We start from the raw sequence: 22,591 nt of genomic DNA, 5'->3' as shown, positions 1-22,591 counted from the left end.
AATATGGCCAATGATAATTCTCTTCAGTCTTGTTCCTGAAAGTTTGTTAATTTTACTTGAAGATTTACTTATTTTTCTCCTCATGAGTTTGGCCATTTTTTCTGAAGTTTATTAAATTATTTTTTTTATTTTTTTGGAGTTTATTAATTTTCTTGGTTTATTGGTTTAATATTCATGTATTATTTGATAATTTACCAGAAGTTTAGTTGTTAATTTCCATGTACAGTAGATTATACAGCAATAGGCACGGTAGAAGTTAATTACCGTAATATGAATTTCCCCGGATACCTTTAGTGAAGTCTTGGCACAATACGATATAATATTTGAGACATTATTTTATTTCAGAATCTCGGTAGGAGTTGTGCTAAAAGAAAACATGATAGCTACGGAAGGTATACTTGTTAAAAACCTCCGTAAGACACACATTAAGAAACGTAACATTAAGAATTACTTGGGGAAACTTGTTCAAAATTACAGTAAGACTTGTTTAAAATAGTAACACTGAGAATTTACTTAAGCTACTTGTTAAAAATCAAGTAACACACTACTAGAAAGTAATACTGAGAAATCCTTTACTTATTAAAAAACTTAGTAAGACGCACGTTAAAAAAGTAACACTGAGAATTACTTCATAATAATCTCAGTAAGACACGTTAAAAAAAGTAACATTGAAAAATTACTTAAAGCTACTTGTTATACATCTCAGTAAGTCTGTTAAAAACAATGTGAATGCCATATAAGATGTTAAACGGTGCGAGGAAAAACCACATTCTCTCCTCAAACGCAGCTCATTAATACCGAAAAGTTTTTAAGCTGGCGGTGTCACCAACATTCTCTGTTAATAATTTATTTTCCAGATTCCAAACAGTAAGGCTTTCTCTTGAGTAATGACCAACTTTCATTGCAATTTTGCGTTTGTCTTCAATGTTAATTTTAGGCGTTTGTATAGCTGTCGTGGGCAATATACTATAGAAATTTGTGCACATTTCTTTTTCTTTCATTCTTCCCCCATGTTTCTTTTTTCCCATGTTTCTCTTTCTTTCCCCCATGTTTCTCTTTCTTTCCTCCATGTTTCTCTTTCCTCCCATGTTTCTTTTTCTTTCCCCCCATGTTTCTCTTTCTTTCCCCCCATGTTTCTCTTTCTTTCCCCCATGTTTCTCTTTCTTTCCCCCATGTTTCTCTTTCTCTTTCCCCCATGTTTCTCTTTTTCCCCCATGTTTCTCTTTCTTTTTCCCCATGTTTCTCTTTCTTTCCCCATGTTTCTCTTTCTTTCCCCATGTTTCTCTCTCTTTCCCCCATGTTTCTCTTTCTTTCCCCCGTTTCTCTTTCTTTCCCCCATGTTTCTCTTTCTTTCCCCCATGTTTCTCTTTTTTCCCCCCATATTTCCGTCTTCCCCTGTTTATTTGTATACTGCCGTTGCTATTAGTGGTGGTGCTACTGACAGGAACGGGTGTCACATCGTATTTTCGGTTATCTCCAGACATAATCTTGTAAGCACAATAATATCTTGGCCTTAAAATCGGTGGTTCTAAAGCTTGGTAGAAACGTTGTGGTGGTTAGCAACGCCTCTGAGCTGTCAGTGACTGTGTTTAACTTTTCTGGAGACTAAAATTGGTAATGTCAGTGACGTAGAACCGACAGTCCTACACCATGTTGTTTTTATTCTTTGGTTTATAGTTTTACAGTTTTATTTATAGCTGCTGTATGGTTTATGCTTATAGTTATTTTTCTTAACTAGCTTTCACGATATCCAGAAGAGCTCAAGTTTTACCCTGGACTTTGTTGTTGAAAAATGTTAACGTTTCTTTTCATTTATTATTGTTTATATTGTATATTTGCAATTCGTCATTAGGCACACCAGGGGAGTTCAGTGGTCTTCACACTCTTGCTTACATTGTGTTCTATTGAAGTATTTCCTTATATATTGTTGTAAATTGTTGTATCCATAATAGTTTGATATATACATTGTGTTTCCAGTGGTACGCTCTCGTCATTAGTTTTACTTACTGTGCTGGGGGAGTAAAGCGGCGGGTACACTTGATTACTTGTGCCGGTAATACACTTCATTAATTTCAGTTGATACCATAGTTATGTCAGGCATAAACCCGGCTTTGTGTGGCCGCTCTCTCAATTTGTGTGGTGGTGTGGGAACTGGACCTTACCTGCTGTGTGATGCCAATTACACAGTACAGTACTATGGCAAGTGAGGCAGAAGGTGTTAGTGAGGCGGGTGTTCGTGGTGGTGATAGTGAGTGAGGTAGATGGTGGTGATAGTGAGGCAGGTGGTGGTTGTGAGACGGGTAGGTGGTGGTAGTGAGGGAGGCAGGCAGGTACTGTAGGTGGTGGTAGTAGTAGTTTGTGAGGCAAGTCGTGGTGGTCAATGACTCACAAGGGGTGGTCATAACGACGCCAATAACTCACTGGTGCTCATAATGACGCCAAGTGAGGCACAAAGTACTCCAGTGACCTCCCCAAACTAACGGGGCTTCCACCATTGGTTCTTTTTATTATTATTATTGTTTCGGTTATTATTTATTATTATTATTATTATACCGTATCCTAACTAACCGTATTATTGGTGCTACTATAACGTGCGGTTTACAAAGTATCTTTAGTCTAACCTAAGCTAACTTCCATCTAACCTAAGCTAATCTCAACCTAACCTAAGCTAACTTAACCTAAATATCTTGTAGACTGCGCGGTATAGTAGTACCACTTATGGTATTACCATTTATTAGCGTCAGTAAACAGTAGGCCATGAGCTGTACTGTTGACCGTGAGCAGCTGTAAGGTATACCTCGCACAGCTCTGGTAAATGGAAGACGACAACTCTGGGTTTTCTCAAGAGGAGTTCATCTTTAAGGCTGCTGGTGGCCATACTTAGGCCTATGTTATCCTCCACTTCAATTCGTTTCATTTCTAATTTCGTTTTTTTTTTCGTTTCTTTTCTAATTTAATCTTTTTCTTTGTTTTTTTTTTCATTTTACTTCGTTTCGTTTCTTTATTTTTATTTCTTATTTTTCTTAGTTTCTTTTATTATTTTCCTTCGTTTTCTTTGTGCTATTTTTCTTTTTCTTTTCTTTTGTAATTTCTCTAAATCGTTTTTCTTTTCTTTGTTTCATTTCTAATTAATTTTTCTTTCATTACACTCCCTTATTTCATTACTCGATTTCTTCGTTTATTTTCTTTTTGCGCTCTTCACTTTTCTTCGTTTCTTTTCTATTTTTTCTTTCCATTCTTCTTCGAGTGGTTTAGTGGTGCCGTATGGTGTGGAAGGGGTGGGTGGTGGGGTGCCATTGGGCTGCTAGATCACCTCTTAAAACCCCATTACCAAATACCGAACTCTTAGTGGTGATAAACGGAGGCATATTTCTTGAGTAATGAAGCCTGATATTTCACGTTTATTTTATATATTTATGTGTAGTTTAATGTAATTCACTCGTAATTTATTTTTCTGTGTAAGTTCAGTCTGTCCAAGGAGATATTGGCGTTAAGAGGCCCTTGGGAGATAATGTTAATGGCCTCGGAGATAATTTTAAAAGTCCCTAGGAGATGGTGTTAAGATCCTAGGAGATTTGGGTGTTAAAGTGCCCTAGGAGATATTGGTGAAAAAGGCCCTAGGAGATAGTGGTGTTAAAGACCGTAGAAGATATTGGTGTTAAAAGGCTCTAGGGGATATTGGTGTTCAAGGGCCCTAGGAGATACTGTCGTTAAAAGGCCCTAGGAGATATCGGTGTTAAGGCCCTCGGAGATATCGGTGTTATGGTCCTAGGAGATATCAGTGTTAATGGTCCTAGAAGATATCGGTGTTTAAAGGCCCTAGGAATTATCGGTGTTAAAAGGCAATAGGAGTTATCGGTGTTAAAGACCCAGGGGGATATTGGTGTTTAAAGACCGTAGGAGATATTGCTGTTGAAGACCCTAGGTGATATTGTTCTTAACACACATATTGTTCTATTGTCAGGTTTACTGTGAATCTCGTTGTCGTCAAAGTGTATTGTAGAGTTGCACAAAGGGTAATAATGTCTTAGAGTAGTGGCTTCCTTGACTGTCACCATACAAAGACGTGCCTCATGCTGGCGGGTAGGAAGGGTTGGGTTTGGGGTGTACAGTACACAGCCCTGGACTCTTCTCACCTGGGGCCACCATTTCCTGAAGACTGGAAGGACTGTGTGTGGCAACTAATGTACAAAACAATGGGTTGGTGACTATTTACATTAAGGTTAAATTGGTGATATATATGGGTTTAGGCGAAGAGGGTTAACTGAAGGGTTAAATTTGTTACTAAAAAATTATATATATATATATATATATATATATATATATATATATATATATATATATGTATGTATGTATGTATGTATGTATGTACTTATTTATTTATTTAATTCAGGGTTCATGCAGTAGTTTTATAATTTTACTTGGTAAAGTAGTTCTTGGAGCAAATAAGATTTTTCTTGACCTTTTTCGGTAAAGTAAAAGCGACTGTAAACCATGTTGCAGTATATTGTTGCTACTACACTTTAAATGTTGAGTTTTTCTCGCTTGTTTTTTAAAAGAAATTCTTTATACAGTACAACACATGGCACTATTTCACCACCACATTGTCCTCGGCGGGATAGTGACAGGTTTGCACTAGCGTCAATATTTACCTATGTGTCGGATTTTACACGCATATTTTTAATTTACACTTTATCCTTGTATCCGGACACGTACTTGCAACTAGATACTGGCTTATGAATATTTCTGTATACTTAATCGCGCCAGAATACTGGGTTGCATTTACTGTGCATACTCATGCTGTTGAGTACTTTATTTTCTTACTGGCTCTCTCATGCTAATTTCCTGTTGATGCACACCACGCGTGCACATAAACGCTTGCATGTTTGTACTCTGGTATATAAATTACGCCCCGTTGATTAATCTTCTTTGTGGCAGTAGACCGAGTACAGTCTTGTTACCCATTAGCAGTTTCATATGAACCCTTGTAATCTTGGGAGTAAGTAATTATTAAGCAGTCATGTGCGTGTGCACATGTTACTGACTGTGTACAGATTTTCATTCTTAAATACAGTATTCTTTAGCCTGGCATTGATCAGGCATCTCTTACGTTCACAGGTGCAACTAAAGTGGGAGTGTGTAAGTAGAGGGGGGGATGTGTGTAAGTAGAGGGGGGCATGTGTGTGTAGAGGGGGCATGTGTGTAAGTAGAGGGGGCATGTGAGGGGGGGCATGTGTGTAAGTAGAGGTGTGTGTGTGTGTGTGTGTGTGTGTGTGAGTAAGTAGAGGGTTATAGGAGTGTGTTTCGAGTCTAAGCTACCATGTGGTGTAGATGTATACGTGTTCAGTACATGACACACTCTGGAGTTACTAATATAATTGTCACATGGACAGACTGTAATTATATTAACAGGCCATTGATTGTGAATGTTTCGACCTTAACAGGCGTCTTGACGGGGAAATATACAGTAGGGTGGACCAAATTGTTTATAATCTAATGTAGGGGGAACTGTACCTCGGGTTATTGTCCTTGATTTGACGTGTAGGAGCCTCGTCTGGGTGGTGATACGGTGAAGGAGCCTCGCCTTGGTGTGAGCAATAGTGAAGGAGCCTGGGGTTGGTGGTGGTAGCTACGGTGAAGGAGCCTCGTCTGGGTGGTGTTAGCTACAGTGAAGGAGTCTCGCCTTGGTGGTGGTAGCTACGGTGAAGGAGCCTCGCCTGGGTGATGTGAGCTACGGTGAAGGAGCCTCGCCTTGGTGTGAGCAATAGTGAAGGAGCCTGGGGTTGGTGGTGGTAGCTACGGTGAAGGAGCCTCGTCTGGGTGATGTGAGCTACGGTGAAGGAGCCTCGCCTGGGTGATGAGCTACGGAAGGAGCCTCTCTGGGTGGTGTTAGCTACAGTGAAGGAGTCTCGCCTTGGTGGTGGAGCTACGGTGAAGGAGCCTGGGATGATGTGAGCCTCGAGCTACGGCCTGCCTTGGTGGTGTTAGCTACAGTGAAGGAGCCTCAGTTGGTGGTGTAGCTACGGTGAAGGGCCTCGTCTGGGTGGTGTTAGCTACAGTGAAGAGCCTCGCCTTGGTGGTGGAAGCTACGGTGAAGGAGTCTCGCCTTGGTGGTGTGCTTCTGTGAAGAGCCTGGGTGTGAGCTATAGTGAAGGAGCCTGGGGTGGTGGTGTTAGCTACAGTGAAGGGCCTGCCTTTGGTGGTGTTAGCTACAGTGAAGGAGCCTCGCCTTGGTGTGTGTGGAGCCTGGGGTCTGTGAAGGAATGAAGGAGCCTCGTCTGGGTGGTGTGCTTAGTGAAGGAGCCTCGTCTGGGTGGTGGTGGAGCCTGGGTGTGGCTACAGTGAAGGAGCCTCCTGGTGGTGTTAGCTACAGTGAAGGAGCCTGCCTTGGTGGTGTTAGCTACAGTGAAGGAGTCTCTTCGGTGTTAGCTACAGTGGAAGCCCGTCTGGGTGGTGGTAGCTACGGTGAAGAGCCTGCCTTGGTGTGAGCTATAGAGCCTGGGGTTGGTGGTGTTAGCTACAGTGAAGGAGCCTCGTCTGGGTGGTGTTAGCTACAGTGAAGGAGCCTCGCCTTGGTGTGAAGCTATAGTGAAGGAGCCTCGTCTGGGTGGTGGTAGCTACAGTGAAGGAGCCTCGCCTTGGTGTGAGCTATAGTGAAGGAGCCTCGTCTGGGTGGTGGTAGCTACAGTGAAGGAGCCTCGCCTTGGTGTGAGCTATAGTGAAGGAGCCTCGTCTGGGTGGTGGTAGCTACGGTGAAGGAGCCTCGCCTTGGTGTGAGCTATAGTGAAGGAGCCTAGAGTTGGTGGTGGTAGCTACGGTGAAGGAGGCTCGTCTGGGTGGTGTTAGCTACAGTGAAGGAGCCTCGCCTTGGTGTGAGCTACAGTGAAGGAGCCTGGGGTTGGTGGTGGTAGCTACAGTGGGGCTCCTGAGCGAGTTGGTAGTGTGTGAGGAAGGGCCTCGTCTGGGTGGTGGTAGCTACGGTGAGGCCTCGCCGCGCCTAGAGTTGGTGGTGGTAGCTATAGTGAAGGAGCCTCGTCTGGGTGGTGGTAGCTACGGTGAAGGAGCCTCGCCTTGGTGTGAGCTATAGTGAAGGAGCCTAGAGTTGGTGGTGGTAGCTACGGTGAAGGAGGCTCGTCTGGGTGGTGTTAGCTACAGTGAAGGAGCCTCGCCTTGGTGTGAGCTATAGTGAAGGAGCCTAGAGTTGGTGGTGGTAGCTACGGTGAAGGAGCCTCGTCGTGGTGGTGTCTCCGCCCTACACTCCTGGCCACTCAAACTACTCAGTTAAGCTGAAGCTGGATTATGGACGTTCATCCCCAGCCGCGTCTCACGATTTAAGTGTGAATGTATTTAATATGTCGGCAGCTCACGGTGGAAGCTCCTGAGATTGACTCGAACTGGGATAAAATGTGTAGGTATCTTGCCAAAATGTTTAGACAGTGATGAAATTATGCCACAGGAACTTTATTAATTATAGGGGTTGTAGGTGTGTGTTTAGACTCGATCTGTGTTATGATTGGTGTGTACAGTAACTGACCCTGGTTACGGCGGAAGAATGAAACGGACACCAACTGTATGAAGGCAGGTCAAGCTACAGTATTGTATTCTGGGCCAGCCATTAACCTGCCTGGCCACGACAAGCTTGAGTTGTGTTATGGCCACACCTGTGTTGGATTGTAACAAATGCACATGAGGAATTAACTCGTTTTCAAACATACGACAAGTCTGAGGAATGTTTAGGGCTGTGTGTTGTTGGTCTAATGTTGAGGTTATTATTTTGCTGCTAAGGAACTGATTAGATTATTATTATGTTAAAAAATATTCAGAGAGACTCGTGGTATCTGATGGACTTAAGAGGTTGAATCTTTCATAGGGACAGTCTGGTTGTATAACATGGGTGATGCAAGTTGTTTATGTGTCGAATATTTGGAAGTTTGTTACCTAACCTGAAGATTAACCACCCTTACGCTAACCTTACCTGCCCAACCGAAACTTCCATTACACACACACACACACACACACACACACACACACACACAGGCTCTCGTGAGTTAAACGCTCTAGTTCGTGTTTTGATGCCTAATTTGTGTATGTGAATGACAGTTGTGGAATTGGGCTGTGTAGCTGGCACGACGCGACGCCCTCAGCTAGGGGTCTCCAGTGTTGCATGGATATCACCGAGAGTCTTACCAGTCTACCACGATAGTCAAGACGAGGTGGATTTTTTTTTCAGTAGCCGAGATCCATAGTCAAGTTGTATCACCTGAAGATTCTCTCCTCTAGCTTATTTCACCTGATGATTAAGCATCCTAATGCTACCTGGGCGATTAGATATACTGTAGGTTAGGTTATATTAGGTGGTATGGTTAGCTTAGGACATGTTAGGTTATTTCAGTTAAGGTTATGTTAGGTATTTTTAGTTAAGGTTAGGTTGATTAATCTTAAAGGTGAAATAAATTTTAGGGTTACGCTTCAGTTGATCCGCCAAATCTTCAACTGAGGAAATGAATAAATTTATTTAAGTCACTACCAATAATAAGCCAACATCTTTAATAACATCACTTATACTCTTATTTGTATGAACTCTGCACCCAAAGCCTCGTATTAATACATTAAACATTTGAGCCGCAGGACCCTCGCCGGATGTCCACATTAACCCCCAGTGTGAGTGTATTGTCTGGTATATTACAGCCATAACTTTACCTTTACGAGAGTTAACATGCGGAATCTATTAACAAAATTCAGCTGGCCATCACCGAGGCAGTGTTGGCGGTGGTGGTGTGATATAAATCCTTCCCCCAGTGTTATTAAGAAACTCATCTTTGCTCTATTTATTTAATTACTACAAATTAATCGACTTTAATGCCGTAGTGGTAAAGGGTAAGAGGCTTTAAGCGTGACAGGTGGCATCTGGGAGGGAAAGCTACTGCCCCTTGGCACCCGCCAACTTTGCCACTTGTTGCGCTAAGTGGCTTTGTATGCCATGTAATGAGCTCAAAACTTGTATTGTCGCTTGAGCTAGGGTTCCTCTGGTCTCATTACTCTCTTGTAAGTGATAAGATGTTCTCGTAATATTTGTTTCCTAAGCGTCCTCACAGTCCGTTTTGTTGAGCATGAGCATTACTGTTATTTGTTACTGTTACGTGGTAATGCGACTTGTTACTGTTACGTGATATATACTGTTGCGTGATATTCTAATAGTATTGTTTCTAGTACATCTTTGTAGTGTTTTTATTGACCACCCGAAGGTACTCCCCCCTCCCCATCCTCCTTCATCTACAGCTTATTTCACCAGAAGATTAAACCACTCTAACGCTATGCCACCTAGGGGTGAATAGGTTAGGTTACCTTTAGGGTGGCTAATCTTCATGTGAATATTTAAGTGATACCCCCTCTTTTACATTACATTTGGACTATAATAACTCAATGCGTTTATTACTAAGTGATAACCTAACTGCCTTCATGTTTCAAGTTCGTCTTCTCTCCAGTTTTTTTTTATTGTATATCTGCAGGAAAACGTCAAATTCTCCACTGTAGGTGTTACTGCTGTGTGACCTCGCATCTTCTGGGTAGTTTTCATTGTCTCCGTGTACAGGTAGTTGTTGCCCGTGTGCATGTTTATGAGTGTGGGGGAAAGAGGACGAAGAGCAGCCCATGTGAGTTAGTGGCTGATGAGGAGGGGAATGGGATGGGGTGATGGGCAACGAGGGAGTTCAGATCAAAAGGGATTTGTGTGTGTATATAAAACTGAGAATGAATAGAAAATAACGATAAAATTAGACGAGTTGCTGGGACAGGAAGAGGGGGTGAGGTGGTGAAGGTGTAAAATGTGGAAGTACTGTATGTAGTTATTAATGAAGACTCTCGCAGGTTTACATACGTCAACCACCAGAACAGGACACCAACTCCCCAGGTACTAAAACGTGTACTGTATAGCCTATGACGTGGTAATAACGTTGTAAAGCTTTGTTCGGATCACCTAAAGATTATGACCCCTCCCTCTCCTCTCTTCTCCTCGCTCTCTCCCCTCCCTTTCCCTCTCTCCTCTCCCTCCCTCTCTTCTCTCCCTCCCTCTCTCCTCTCCCCCTCACCTCTCACCTTTCCCTTTCCCTCTCTCCCCTCCCTTTCCCCTCCTCCTCTGGTGTATGTATTTAAGGTAACTCCGTGACTCGTTAATGATAGTCATTTTACCATGGTTGGGTTTTAACATCCGTATCATAATTATGTGCCATTTTAGTTGATCAAAACTGTATACAAGTAGTTAGGATGATGGCGGCCGTGTAGTGTTAACTGTGAGCTGGGACTGTTATTTAAAGTGTTAACTGTGAGCCAGGAATCATATTAAGTGTTAACTGTTTGCCGGAGTATACAAAGTGTTAACTGTGAACTAAAGTGTCAACAGTCTGGTGGTACATTTAAAGTGTTAACTGTTTGCCCTGAATATACAAAGTGTTAACTGTGGCCTAAAACGTTAACAGTCTGGTGGGACATTTAACGTGTTAACAGTTTGCCAGAACTCGCACTATCCCCGCTGAGGTGACGGTGGCAGCTATATTGTCTTGGACGGTCTCGTGTATGTATAATGACGTCGTATTATTCAGCGTTGTGAGAGTTCGTGCTTCGGCACTTGGAAGAAGCCATTGTCCAGGTGCCTATTGTGTGTTCCATACTGCCTCGCTCCAATACCTGGTTAAATATACACTTTTAAGAGCTCTTCTGGTCGCGATTTATTACTGTTGCTGTTATCATTATTTACTATTATTATTTTAGTATCGTATTACAGATATTATAAATTTATTATTAATATTTTTAGCACTAATTATTATTATTATTATTATTATTATTATTATTATTTTTAGTGGTATTTTTATTTATGTACAAAATAGTCATAGTTTAACGTAGCTAATCAGTTTCAACAGTTGACTTCCAGCTTGCATTACAATCTCACTAAGAGTGTTTGTAAACGGCCTTGTAATTTTTAATGCAGTCCGGAACCTTTGAGAACCCCCCGCATCCGTTCAGTGGAGGATCCTTGTTAAGAGACCTCGATTTTGGGTTTAATTACCATTTTCCATCCCCCGTGTAGGTACTCTCATTGTACCCCATTGCTATTGTCTTTGATTTATGGTATACGAAATAGCGTGGGCTGCCGATATCTACTCCTTCCCCGTAACTCATGGAAGGCCAGAGAGGTTATATTGAAACTCGTCAGGGATAATGTTCGACCTCGAGAGCTGGAGTGTGATGGTGAAGGAGAGAAGCAAGACCCGATTAAAACTGTCGATTTGGCAGCCATTTGTATTCCCTGAAATATTTGATACTTTCTTTAGTACCCGGGTGTTGGGGTGTGGCATTTTTAAGAGAACATTTAGGATTTATGCGGAGGACATTCGGGGGGTGTATCGCGTATTCGAGATTGTGAACTCTTATACACGGTGCCTTCTTCAGTAGTTAATTCCCTTATCTCTACTTCTACTACCAAGCGACCCATTCCATGTCGAGACTCAATAACGTGGCCTCCTCCCTTACCTCACACCCTCCCTCGTGTCCATACTGTGCACCATAAACCGCTCTCCTCCCCCTGCTGCCCTAGTCTATAACTTTTACTTCCTCCGTTAATTCATTCATGTTCTGACAAAGAATGTAAACCCCTACACATGCAATTTTCTCCTCATACTTAGTCACGGTCTTGTCGATAATCCAGGAACTGTATTTGTTTATTCTTGTGTATCAGTGTATAGGTATGTGCTCACTCGTGTATCAGTGTATAGGTATGTGCTCACTCGTGTATCTGTACAGTATAGGTATGTGCTCACTCGTGTATCAGTGTATAGGTATGTGCTCACTCGTGTATCAGTGTACAGTATAGGTATGTGCTCACTCGTGTATCAGTGTATAGGTATGTGCTCACTCGTGTATCAGTGTACAGTATAGGTATGTGCTCACTGTGTATCAGTGTAGTTGTGCAGGTATGTGCTCACCTCGTGTATCAGTGTACAGTATAGGTATGTGCTCACTCGTGTATCAGTGTACAGGGCATGTGCTCACCGTGTCAGTGTATAGTATGTGCTCTCACCGTGTATCAGTGTACAGTATAGGTATGTGCTCACTGTGTATCAGTGTACAGTATAGTATGTGCTCACCGTGTATCAAAGTGTATAGGTATGTGCTCACCTCGTGTATCAGTGTATAGGTATGTACCACTCGTGTATCACAGTGTGTACAGTATAGGTATGTGCTCACTGTGCATCAGTGTACAGTATAGGTATGTGCTCACTGTGTATCAGTGTACAGTATAGGTATGTGCTCACTCGTATCAGTGTATAGGTATGTGCCTCACCTCGTGTATCAGTGTACAGTGTAGGTATGTGCTCACTCGTATATCAGTGTACAGTATAGGTATGTGCTCACTGTGTATCAGTGCGCCGTATAGGTATGTGCTCACTGTGTATACACACACACAATAATAATAATAATAATAATAATAATAATTAACGGTTTATTGAAAGAGCTTGGCAGCCAGAAGGCTGAAAATATACAGTTACATATATGGGGAATGGGTTTCGAATTACAAATAATATACAAGTAACATAAGTGACACAAATAAGACATATAATAACTAGGTGGGGAAAAGCTCAAACTACAGTTCATTTCAACATAGTGACAGTGCAAGGAGTAGTGTTTACTGGGAGTGAATACACTGGTTTATTACAAGTTATTGATAATTTTTACAATGGTTGGGACTGGGCTGTTCTTATAGCGATCAGTTCGTGCACGTATGGGCTGGATGCGGTTGTGGTGTCGAACAGCAATTCTCGGGCTAGGGATCTCAGGTGGTAGTAGGAGCCGGTGTCGAGGATGGTGTAGAAGCTTCTTACCAAATTTGCAGATGAGGTCGTGGTGATGGTCAGTGAGAGTCGAAAGGGTCAGTGTGTTGAGCGCTTCTTGATATGTGGAGTAGGAAGGGGAGAGAATAATCTTGCATGCCCTCTTTTGCACTTTTTCTAGGTGTTTACGTTGTGTGGCATTTAGGGAGGAAGACCAGGTGGGGGAGGCATAGGTGAGCTTGGGAAGTATGAATGTTGTGTAAACACTGAGGAGCTCGTGTGCAGAACTCCGAGGGACTTGAGTCGGCGGAGGAGGTGGAGACGGAAACTGGAGGATTTGACAACTTCACTGACGTGTGGTTTCCAATTTAGTTTGTTGTCTATGGTGACGCCGAGGAGCTTCGTGGAATCTACAACCTGGAGTGTGTTCGGACCTAGAGTAATGGAAGGAGGTGGGACAATGTCGGGGGAGAGGTTGATGTGCATAACCGTGGTATCAGTGTATAGGTATGTGCTCACTCGTTCACAGTCGTGCACACAAATGCAGCTCAAGATACATGTACGAGTTTTTGTTCACTGGTATTGGGTGTACATACAGGTGCTCAACTCTTGCTATCGATCGTATATGTTGAACAATCAGAGCTATAGTAAAAGATTTTTATTTTAGTGTGTGCAATGTGCAGACTCTGGCACAAACATGCAAGTACATTCTGCCCTCGTCATTAACACGTCCATTAGAGCGAGAAGTAAACGCTCACATAGTCCACAGTTAAACATTTCGTGCTGGAGTATATAAGAACGGTACAGTACACGCGTCTCCACGTAATGGGTAACTTTACTAACTCGTGCAAAAGGGGGAATAATAACACGTAATCCTGTGCATGTAAAGTTCTTAGTGCACATGATCATATTTACAGCGTGTCGACCTCCTGCCCTTCCTGCCATCCCTTCTCCATCCCCACTTCCATCTCTTCTCCCACCCCGTCCTCCCATCCCACACTCCCCTTTCCTTTCCTCGTCCCCATCCTTTCCCCGACTCCTTCCCCCACTTTCCTCCTCCTCACTACTTTGTTTTCGAGGTGTCATCTAAGCCGCGTCTTTTTTTTTTTCCTGCCTCCAGCACAAACTCAGGAAGGCATACTGATTTGCACCCCTCCGTCCGTCCTTCCGTCAACCATAACCCAATTTGTTAGCAGTGTACGCCAAACGTTCCAGCCAGCGGTAGAGTAGATGCAATTTCCCGTCTATTTTATAAGCGTCCTTAGATTACTTGCCTGTCTGCATTTTCAATCTTTTATTTTATAACTTTTTCCCTTGGGATTGGGGGGTGTTGGTATCTGGCCAGTGAGAAATAAATTGTAGTACAGGGTGTCTCATAAATCTCGACCTTTAGGGAAAATATATACATTACTTCAATAAATCTTCAAAATGTTTCACCATCTACTTCAAAACTCTCAGTACAGTGGTGATGCTCTGTAGTGTTGCATTCAGATGTGATTTTCTGCTTTAATTCTTACGTTGGTTCCTGCAAGATCTTGGTAGACGAGATGTTATTGAGGTAAGGCATCGTGTTCATATAGAATCATAATGTGTTTTAAGTAGATGATGAAACGATTGAAAATATATTGTATTGTATTTTCCCTTTATGCTGTACACGCAACTGTAGTCTTCCCTGCCGCTTTAGGATGAAAGGGCGAGACTGACTCCTTTTGCACGCGCTCGAGGGTGTGTAGATTGTCACCTTACCCCGTACATAAACAACTTGTAATAATCAGTGCATAAAGATGGACTCGTATATTCAGACAAATGGACACACGGCCCCCACAAAGCAGAGCATTACTTCATGTATTCCGCATTACGCTTTCTCGCCCACTTAACGCTCAACCATTTACAATACACCCATATCAAAGGCCTGTGTACTCGTGCACGGATAAGTAAACACTTTGACTTGCTGTGTTAGTCCGTCTCTTAACATACATTAACCCTCACTTCTCCACCTTTGCGTCTCAAAAACTTAAACTACTTTCCACCTTGAAATCTCGGGACAGAAATGACTGGATTTCAATATGTGACAAATTTCCTGATGACAAAGAGTATCAATTTAATCCCTAGAATGGAATGGTGGAAATGAATTGACTCCGGATATTGGAAAGGTATCATTTTGGGGCTCCTGATAGACGCGATGAAGAATATTCCACTGTGAGGAGGAGACGTGATGCAGGGAACTGAGTAGTGTGTTAGTGTGATTTTACCAGACATTAATGGTATAGTTTATTCTCCTAATAGACTGGTACTTGTGGAGAGATTTCCGGGTTGAAAGGTTGTCTATTTATATACATTATGTAGATGTGCGGCTTTATTGATGGACCTGTACTGTAATATTCATCGTGAAATATTCTCCTAAACTGATCTCTACGTTGTTGTACTGGAGGCAAGGCAGATAAACCTGTTGGAATGGGAAGGTTTAAGGTTCACGGGCTCCCTGGCAGAGTTGAGAGGCTTATGTTACTATTTTTCAGCCTCAGCCGGCGGGTGGTGTGGTGACGCCGGCCACCGCTTCCTCCTGATCCCAGAAACTCAGCGTTTCCACCATTGATTAAACGATCGCGTGGGTGCGTGGTGGATCAACCTTCATATTTGCCTTCGATATTTGAGAAAAAAAAGTTTTATTCTGAACCGTTATTGATCACATCGGACTCTGTTAACTAATGCCGTCAATACAGTGGACTGAAGAGCATGCGAGTGATTACACGCTGATGAGGTTCTTGTAGGAAATATTTTTAAACGGAGGATAAAATTGTCAGTTTTTATTAGTTATTCATGTCGGGCAGACACGAATTCCTCCGAATCTTGACGTGGTGGTGTGTACAGTATGCCAGAGGAGTACTCGTTCAGTATTAGGTATCGTAGCTCCTCACATTATACAGGTGTTGTGGCGGACGGAACACAAATCCGCTCGACAAGGGGAAATAAAATCGTTCTAATACAAATGTTTTGTTTCTTGGTTCACCTTTTAATTTATTTATTCACAGAACATTGAAGCGTACTTGTTGATTGGACGTCTTGATTTTATATAAGAAGTTTACATAGTTGAGAAATAAGGACCTCTCCCCTTTAGTTCCATTTCAGGCGTGGCTTAAGGGGAATATCTTTTGCGGTACTCGCGTGTCTAGAGAAAAGAGTTTTGGATCAGTCGACGCCGGCATAATTTTTTTTTCTGGTGTGTGTGTGTGTGTGTGTGTGTGTGTGTGTGTGTGGTGAGCCATTTGCAATGAACGTCATATTAAGAAAGTGGGAGCTGGGAGATTGAATGAGCGGATGGAAGATGAAATGGCGTGTTATCACCATCTTGGTTTTAAAAGACTTGGCCATCACGAGCCTGGTGCTTAAGACTGGTGCAGTGACTGTCTGAGTGTTGCCAGTCCGTCTAACGGGAGCGACAGTGCGGTGCCGCTTGAAGGGGGACGTGGCGCCGTCCTGATCCTACTTAATGATACACAGACGCAACACAAGTCTCTCAGCTGGAAAAAAGCGGAGCCCAAGTTGGTAGTCGGGAGAGCAGACCGTGTTTTCTCCCGCTTGGTAGTGCCTGTAACAGTTAACATTAAGGAGGAGCGGCCATGGTAAGAGTGGCGTGCTTGACCATTACGACCACTCATGTATGGCCAAAATAATGCAGTGTGTTGGCTAGCCGGGTCTTTATATCTAGTTATTGTTCGCTCCATGAATTTTGGCGGGTGTATGGAGAAATGAGTTTAGCATCTTCATACGTCAGTCTGTCTCTGTCTTTTATTACATCCTTATAAGTTTTCTTTTTGGGTCTAAAAAAAACAAAGTTTATAAGTAGGTACACAAAGCAACCCGATGGCCATGAGGTACCATCTGCAGAGGAGGATACACTGTTGATTTCACCATTAATTCGTAGTGTGGATAGTAAAGCCATTCCTGAATTTAAATAAGACTGTTATTGTACCGCATTAGACTCAGGTGGTTATAGCTACGCCTTTTGTCTGGGCCGTTTATCAGGAAGCATCTTGGTGACGATTATGGAGACGTGGCTTCGAGCACCTTACTGTATATACCCGAGAAGTCGATCCCTCTCACAAGGTTGTTTTTGAAGGGAATAACCCGAGATGAAGACCAAAGGAACGAATGCAAATCTCCACGTTGGGGGAGCTCGATCAGTTATGCACACAGATTCTCATAATAGGAAGAGTGTCGGCTTGGGGGGGGGGTGATAGGCTGGCGAGGATATATGATAATACAATGGGAGGTGGAAGGGGGAGGCAAGGAGGAGGCAGACGGGGGGAGTAAGGAGAGGAGATAGAGGAAGAATGGAAAATGCAGGAGAGAGGGGACGGAAGGAGGAGGGAGAGAGGAAGGAGAAGGGATGGAAGATGTAGGGGAGTGTGAAAGTCAGATGGTAGGCGAGAGGAGTTGAGGCAGTGACTTGTGTTGTTAAGATCAAGGAATATATTACTGGAGACTTGGAGGCGAGATCCCCCCTCCTCCCTCCTCCCTCTCCCTTAGTGGAGAAGAAAATTTTACATGGAAATTATGATTGAAAAACAACTCTGTATTATTTAGCATTTATCTCATAGTTGATAGATGGCGAAGTGTTCAGGTAAGTGTAGAACACGGACACGCACGCACACACGCACGCACGCACACACGCACGCACACACACACACACACACACACACACACACACGTTTCGTTGTGCATGTACTGTATCCTGAAGAAGTTATACGTAATTTATTGTTCTATCGTACTGTTATCCTGATTCGGTTCTCTTGTTCACTCACCAATTATGTTATGTTACGTTTCGTCGAAAATTTGGAACACGAGTCACATTTTAATGTTTTTGGTGATACTGCTTTTATTTTTATGATTTCTATTCTAGTTCATACAAAGTTTAACTTAATATTTTCGAGATTATATTATTTTAACTTAACTTTTTCTCGTTATTGGTATTTTGAACGTAACTCGAGTTTATAACATTTTTAACAACGGCTTCTAGTTTATAAAATTATTAACGTAACTTTTATTAGCCTTTCATGTTGCAGATTCCTGTTTAACACTTCAGATTATATTAGTGTTTGTAGTCGGACATTGCTTAATGTAACCTCGTAAAGGCACATGTACCAAGGAAGTCATTATACTTCTGAGCCTCCCATTGTGCGTAGTTATGGTCAGGAAGCCGCCATTCTTCTGAAGCTATTAGGATGTACACACCAAAAAAAAAAAAATATATATATATATAAAAATTTTGAGCTGGATAATATGACAACGGACGAAATTGACAACACTACCGAGACAGCAATCTTCACGTGGTCCGCCTCAGCCCCTTTTAAATACCACGGGTTCTTATTACTGTTTACAAATCTAGTTTATTCTGCCATTTTTTGTAGTTTTAGAGAAGCTTAACCTAAGCTGACCTAACTAAACTACTTTATGTATTTGTAACGCCATATCCAGCGATGAGTGTTTATAAGTGATGATGTAGCTTGTGTGTTTGTGTATGTAGGGTGTATGTGTGTATTTCTGTGTATAAAGGGTGTGTATGTTTGTGTATCAGTGTGTTTCTGTGTATGTAGAATGTACGTGTGTGTGTGTGTGTATGTAGAATGTACGTGTGTGTGTGTGTGTGCGCGCGCGCTTTTGTGTGTGTGGACGGGGGGCATTAATTGTAGTCTCCTGCTGGGGATGATGACGACGGGTATCACTATTATTCCAGTGATCTATCATACTTTTGTGTTCCTATTGTCTCTAGGTTAACCTTTTGTGAAGGGAGGACTCACTCTCTCTCTCTCTCTCTCTCTCTCTCTCTCTCTCTCGCGGAGATCGTTTACTAACCCCTTGTGTATAGGGGGGGGGACTGTATGTGCTGAATAAAATCGTTAGCTGTTAAATAAAAAAGGTGGACCGCCCCGTAGTGAAGTGATATACTGTTAGCACGTGGGTAGGTCCGGTGCTCTCTCTACTATCCGTGTGCCTAAGTCTATGTTCCTGTATGTGAACTAATTATTTAAATGAATTTAGTAAGGGTGTGTAGCGCCGGGACACTCAGTCGACGTTCTCACCTTGTTCCGGTATCAACTATAGAAGCGTTTCCTATTCATTTGAAACCGTAGAGGCGGTATTGTTTTAATATGTGGCAGGTGGTGTGTACACTGAGCGGGTGTCGTGTTCGTAAAGGTCACTCACCGGTGTCACTGTCGATTGTGGTGTGAAAGACCCCTGCTGCCAGATGCACTAGCTCATTTGATTTATTTATTGGAGGACTATTATTTACCAACCTAACTGTTTTAAGATTTACATTAACTAACATGTATTTGGGTGATGCTTATTACTGTTATGTTTGTGTTTTGTATGTATGTATGTATGTATGTATGTATGTATGTATGTGTAGGTGAGCAAGTGTAGAATATGGTAAAGTTTTGTGTAGTGTAGTGGCGTCACGTTGTTACCATGACGACCAGCGCGTCACGTGTGCCGCCCCAGGCTGGCCGCAGCGTGGCCACTGTCATGCTGCACGCAACCTTAAACCCTAACATCAATTTCATATTAAACCTGGAAGCGACAAGGGGAATTTCTTTTGGAAGACAGTTCTTGGCCTTGGCAGTGTCTTGAGTCTTGTTTTCTCGTCTTATGTATGGATTTTTAGTGGCGTGCCCCCAGGGCGTATATTGATTTATACATGTGCATCCTCACCTACTTCCGTCTTGCCAAATATATATATATATATATATATATATATATATATATATATATATATATATATATATATATATATATATATATATATATATATATATATAATCGTACGGACAGGACAGGACAGGACGGGACGGGAGGTGATTGGCACCCACGGTAATATCTAAAATTGCTCCTCGTCTGCCGTCTTTTTATTTGAAGTCTTTCCCTCGTCTGCTGTCGTTTTCTTTGATGGGCGCGAGTCAACTGGGAAGATAGAATGTTAGTTTTCATACTTTTGTTGGGTGATGACAGTTTAGCAGTACAGTACACACTGCCCTGAGTGTCAGTCATTATGTGGAGTTTGAAGATCAAGTCGAAGACCCTGTAGTAGTAGGAAGTAGATACACACTCCTTATATGCCCTGAAGCTGTTAACCTAGAGCCACGAACTCTCTTTAATGATGGCAAGTTAACAATCTAAGAATTACGAACCTCGTGATGAACAGGTAACACTACTGAGGTGCACGAGGCCACTAGTCATAATGAGGTATTCCAGCACGGCACCAGACGCCAGTATTAAATGTTGCCGAAGGAAGATTTTCTGTACTTACCCGAGTTAACCAGATCAACTTTGGTCTTGTTAGCCACAGATGAACGTATACACTAGAAGGGAAAGATGAGAGGTATTAGTGTCTTGATGAGTGACCGTAAAGGAGGTGTATTAGTGAGACACGACTGGGAAGTGTGCAACAAGGTTATGATTTATGTCGGTCATGTTTAATCCAGAAGGTGTATTATGGTTTGGTTGTAGTGTGATGGTGACGTCAATTTTGTGAAGTGGTGACATCATTGTGGGAGGTTGTGATATGGTGGTTATAGCAATATGGGGTGGGGGTAGTCTGTTTGATTGGTTGTGATGTACAGGCAGTGACATCAATCTCTGGGTGGTCTTGGTTGTGATGTACAGGCGGTGACATCAATATCTGGGAGGTCTTGGTTGTTATATAGAGGCAGTGACATCAGTCTATGGGTAATATCAGTGCTGCGATTGTGACATCAGTGACGGAGTTTGTGATGTGAGGGTGACGTCATTCACTAGGTGCGGGATTTGCAGATAATCTCGGAAGTGATGTGACATCAGTGTGTGGAAGCTGTGAGGGCTGTGTGTAGCCGGCCATCTTCTGAGGCCAACCACCCGTACTGTTAGTTCTACTACTACTGGTGCGTCTGCTGCTAGCGGTGGTGTACACTAACGTGTCGTGGCGGGAGCTAAGGACCATATTTTAGGGACCTTGATACGTCTAGATGCCACAAGAAAGATGGTCAGCTCGAATATTGTTGGATTTTGAGGATGGATGTGGCAACTGTTGCCAGGGCCACGTGTTCGGTGGCTCTTGTGTCTCCCTCCCCTCCCACATGTTTGCTTCAGGCGTTGCCAAGACCATGTGATTGTCAACGCCTCCCACATGTTTGTTATAGACGTTGCCAAGACCACGTGGTTGATGGCTCCAGTGGTTGTCAACGTCAGCCATAAATTTGCCTGAGGCGTTGCCAAGACCACGTTAAGTGTTGTCACGGTCCGTTGCCAAAGGTACGTGCATTTGGAAGAAGCTTGAGTGTCCGTGGTCTATGAATAGATAACGCAAAATGTATTTTATCTCTTAGTACTTTGCAGTGCTCGTTAAAGCAGCTGTGTTGTGGGACAAACTACACTTCGTGTTGAAGATGTTTGTATCAATCTGATAAAAACAACTGAATTTTGCTGGCAGGGTGGGAGGCCAGCCGCGTACCCTCACTACGATTTATTATGACCCTAAAACATATTAACCTCTTGGCTCAGTTTCAATTATATTGTCTCGTTGATATTTAGTGTGAATTTAGTGTTTGTTGCTTTGTGGGAGTTTCATCTTTAGCTGCTACCTTCCTGCAGGTCAGCCAAGTGAACCTCACCAATGTTATAATTAACAATTTCCTTAAACTTGTGTACATAGGACCTTGAGATGTTGGGTTTAGACGTTTGGAACATACTGTACAGTAGTAGATGTGGCAACCGACCAGCGAGTCTACCCTTGTTTGACACAAGGGTAGTAATTGATTTCATGTTTAAAACTGGCCAGTGAATACCTGTTTACCTCTGACAGTGTTTGACCCCTGACTAGTGTGTACTGGTACAACGTGTATGGCTAATGTTGTGTTCTCTCCCCGTAGATCGTGAGGACGGCGACCGTGACATCACCATCACAACCGCAGAACATAGCACCAGGAGTCTCGTGTTATCGGTTCAGCAGCCACAGGGACCCCACCCCAGGAAGCAGTGTTAGTCGGGGAGGACTCAGAGTATTAGCGAGTGAGTATCTGGAGTTCATGTACTGTACTAAAACCGTCTTGTTGGATCCCGGTGTGCTGTCTGTCTCCAATTTGGCAGAATCCTTGCGTATGCTGACGTGGCGTGTGCTGATTGCTTCATGCCCGCCATGACGTCTCCTGATTGGTCCGTCCTCACCATGACGCCCACTGATTGGTCCTTTCCACCTACATAACGTCCACTACTATCCCTCCGAACTGTTCTCCCTTCACACTTGATGTCCAAACATAACCTTATCAATAATAAACTTTACCGAGCTTAGTAATGGCAGACCTCATGGTGGGAACACAGGAGACAGCTAACACAATGCTTACAAGTGCTCGGGTTTTGGTCAACTTGTAGACTTGACCAGCAGATCCTGTCAACCGGGAGAATTTTTTCCACATGTCCTTTTTTTTCCATAGAGAGCTAACGCCAGTAGGGGCCACACACTACCCCTCGTGGTATTGATGTGAACCAAGATCCAGGAGAAAGATTCTGTGCTTTTGTATGTAAACCTTTATTCCTTCAGGAAGAAAATGATTGGCTGACCAGGTAAGTGAAGCAACACCCTGAAACACACAGTACATTAACCTAACTACAAATAATGACACCTATGAAAATTATCTATGCATGTTAAGGTAAACGTAATCGTACTAAGGTGTTAATGTACTTGATGTAAGCTTCATTTGTCGGTTAAAGGAGCCCAGGGGAACACTTCCAAG

The 22,591-nt window shown here is 42.8% G+C and overlaps 1 long non-coding RNA gene across 1 annotated transcript in view; it reads left to right on the top strand.

Moving 5' to 3' along the window:
• LOC121857178 overlaps positions 1 to 21,867 on the top strand; it is a 58,046-nt gene extending 36,179 nt beyond the window's left edge. Inside the window, exon 3 of the long non-coding RNA XR_006087124.1 lies at positions 21,731 to 21,867. This is a non-coding gene — a long non-coding RNA (uncharacterized LOC121857178). The remainder of the gene's footprint in view (positions 1 to 21,730) is intronic.
• The last annotated feature ends 724 nt before the right edge of the window (positions 21,868 to 22,591 follow it).

This window comes from Homarus americanus, unplaced genomic scaffold (assembly GCF_018991925.1).
Source record: "Homarus americanus isolate GMGI-L3 unplaced genomic scaffold, GMGI_Hamer_2.0 scaffold20465, whole genome shotgun sequence".
Taxonomy (NCBI): Eukaryota; Metazoa; Arthropoda; class Malacostraca; order Decapoda; family Nephropidae; genus Homarus; species Homarus americanus.
This window is presented reverse-complemented; position numbering and strand designations above follow the sequence as displayed.